At 45.4% G+C, this 3,354-nt stretch overlaps 1 pseudogene; it reads left to right on the top strand.

Moving 5' to 3' along the window:
* The first annotated feature begins 519 nt into the window (after positions 1–519).
* Positions 520–2,347, top strand: LOC146174688 (uncharacterized; annotated as a pseudogene).
* The last annotated feature ends 1,007 nt before the right edge of the window (positions 2,348–3,354 follow it).

The following is a 3,354-nucleotide window of genomic DNA, read 5'->3' as shown; positions in this document are numbered from 1 at the left end:
GGGGAAAATACGAATTACTGGAATGAAAAAGCGGAAGAAATACGGGAAAGGAAGAAAGGATGGATGGGACGTAACCTCTCTATTTTCGCCCGTGCGACTGTATGCAATACCTTTTTGGTGGCAAGAATAGTGTATTTACTTCAAGTATTGTATTGTGCTTGAATCAATATACAAAGGTTCCGCGTATATTTACGGTCTTCATTTGGTCGTCCAACTGGGAACGAATTAGAAGAGATAATCTCTTTCGGCGTGTTAAAGACGGAGGGTTGTCTCTAATGCATCTATATGTGCGGCAGATGGTTTTAAGGTTTTGCTTCCTACGTGACCAAAAAGATGCATTCCTGAGAACCGTTATGCAAATCATGCTATCCAGTGCAATTCCAGAGTTTATAGTCTCTTCATGCTCTGCCAACGCCTCCTATAACTTCCAGGCCTGCGCCCAAAAATATGACGTCACATCCTGCCGGCGGTCACTTCGCCATGCCCCTCTCCGCTGCCGCGCCGTGCAGTCGGTGCCTGGAGTGCTTCGCCGCCGGTAGCAATGTGAACGCTGCTGTTGCGCTCGACCAAATCGCTCGCCATCGGCGTTTGTGCGCGTTTTCCATGTGCGTTTATCGACGGCTGCAATGCCTAACAAGTGTTGCGTGCCGGGTTGTTCCGGCAACTGTAATGTTGAGAAGAAAGTTCAAGTGTTTTCTTTTCCGAAGGAGAAAGACACCTTCGAGAAGTGGTTGCGCGCCATTCCGAGGAAGAATTTCGTGCCAACTTCATATACCAAGGTAAGAATGCTTTCAATGATTCTTTAGTTTTCATTTTTCTCAAACGATTTCGTTTCACCAAGAATGTCATGCGTGTGAATGGTCCGATGAAGCGTTGGCATGTGTGCTGAGAGAAAGTATTAATTTTGTTAGCCGTAATGTCCGCTGTATGAAGTACGGTTACAACCTTCTCTGTTGCCGCTGCCTCGGTTGACTCATTTGTAAAGTTTATGTAAATATATTCCCTTCGCGTTACATTATTTATTGCGTGGTCAATATGTAAGCTCTCAGAGGTGCAGGAGTTTTTGATGCAAAATTCCTCAGTGCAGAAGGTAACCTGAAGGGGAAAAAAAATTCAGAGGGCTTAAGGCTGCTTACAACGCGAAAGCATCGGTGTGTCATCGTGAGCGTTCGACCGGAACGCTGCTTGCGCTCTGAAGACGCTTCTCCGAACGCCGATTCCACAAACGCGTTTTGTGTCCAACGAACTATGTGACAGATACTGCGCCATTTCCTTTCCCATATCCACAATTATTATCAAGAAAGGTAAGGGCGCAGTACCTCTCACATCTCGACATATCGGTGAACATTTCAACCGGCATTTTTAGGAAAGGATGGGTGCATCTCGGTGGACGCCTCAATCGCGCCTTTCATGCAGCGTCCGATTATTTCCGACGTGATCGTGCGAACTACAACGCCGGCGGCTTTTCGGGCGAACGAGTTGTATACACTTTCGCGTAAAACTTTAAATATGCGGCACGTTGAAAAAACCACGCCGTTGGAAAGTTTTAGATTTTACTACCGATGTATTGCCGTTGTTTGAGCAAATGTTGCCAGGTTTACTTTCAATAAGGAACCAGTAAATTGCTTATTTTTTACACAAAGGTCACATTTGTGGTAGTAAACTTGCCAATTTTTTATATGAGTGAAAAAGGGAACCTAAGAATGTAATGGTAGAAATTCATAAATTGCTGGTTTAATTTATTTGCTTGGGCATTTGCCATTTACGAGAGCAATTTTCTTGCACTGATACTATGTCCCTCACACGCACATTTTGCATTCCTGTAGGTCTGTGCTGTTCACTTCGACCCTTCTTGCTTGTAACGAACAACGTCGTATACTGACTGGAAGACAGGAAAAGTGATAGAGGTGTCATTGCCTGTGCCACGCCTGCGACCTGGGTCTGTGCCTAGCGTGTTCCCTGGGTGCCCTACATATGTCACGAAGAAAAAACAAAGCTCAAGAGTACCGCCAGATATCAAGAGATGCCGACAGGAGTCCTCAGGACTTGCTCGGGCTCTTCAAGAATCTGTTGCGTCATATGAAGCGGAAGAAGAAAGGCACCATTTTTCAACACGTCAGCAGATGAAAGCGTGCCTTCAAGCTGCATCAGTTTCAGATGTGTGGACTATAATACACAACGACAGGTGCACAATGTTTCTGAACATTGTAAATGAAAGTGAACCATATTTGAATTCATCCCTAACGGTGTTTGACAGTCTTAAATTAAGTGCCTGCTATAAGGGAGCCCCTATCAAAAAGTTGAGAGATATTAACTGTAAATAAACATTGCTTGGGTCACCCTGTTATCCACGTTTGGTTGTTTCATAGCAAAAGGATATCGTAATCTGCAGCATCAATTTAGCCCTTGGAGAGCTATGATGAACATTTTTTTTCCACCTGCAACCATCTCGTCGACCCCCGTGCCTATCTTTCCTGCCTGAAAAAGCATATGTCAATCTCTCAAAAGCTACAACAATATTAATGGTACGTGGTCAATACAATGAACCAAAATAAAGTGGTAATGGTGCTTGATATGATTCAAAATCATTTAAGATTTACAGTTCACAAATAGCGTTACATTAGCAGTGCTTAACAGACGGCACTAAATCACGTACCAGTTCCACGAAACAAAAACGTGACCATGAAAAAAAAAATAACCAGCATCCCCCATTCATGACCGATCGCATTAATGGGCTGCTCTTGTCAACAAAATAAAACTACTCAAGAATGCGCACAGGCGCATACATGATGCATTCATATGACGCAGTAATAGGCCACATGCAAAATTGCTCCACCCGCTTGCTTCGCGATGTTCGTTGCGGTAAATAGAAACCAGCTGACATTCATAAATGCATGGGACATTCTTTCGTCGTTTACGAAACTCGCACCTTCAGACATCGCGCCTGCCACAAAAACGATGGGAGCTACAAGCGCAGCGCGACGCAGCCCGCACTACGCCGGCGACGCCACGGCCACAAACGGTAGGAGTGCCATCAGCCTCCGCGTCGTGACGTCGTAGCCTACGTCACGTCACGTGACGCGCAGGCCTGGAAGTTATAGGAGGCGTTGGCTCTGCTCGGGGATACACCGTGTCACGCTTCCTGCGAGAAGTGGTGTGGTCGTTCAGGTTTTTGCGCGTGCGGTACCCTGTAGAGTATTTAGCGACGGTACCACCTATGTGGCTGTACAAGGATCTTATTTCACAATTGTTCCCAGCTCCATTGTACAGAACTTTATACTGTGAAGACCAAGGGAAAGACTTGCTCAAGCGAGTTAAAAACATGACTGTTGCACCGGGCGTAAAAACATTCTA

This window comes from Amblyomma maculatum, chromosome 11 (assembly GCF_055883805.1).
Source record: "Amblyomma maculatum isolate TAMU_Amacu chromosome 11, ASM5588380v1, whole genome shotgun sequence".
NCBI classification, from domain to species: Eukaryota; Metazoa; Arthropoda; class Arachnida; order Ixodida; family Ixodidae; genus Amblyomma; species Amblyomma maculatum.
Note: the sequence above shows the minus strand (reverse complement) of the source record. Positions and strands in the feature narration are given on the sequence as shown.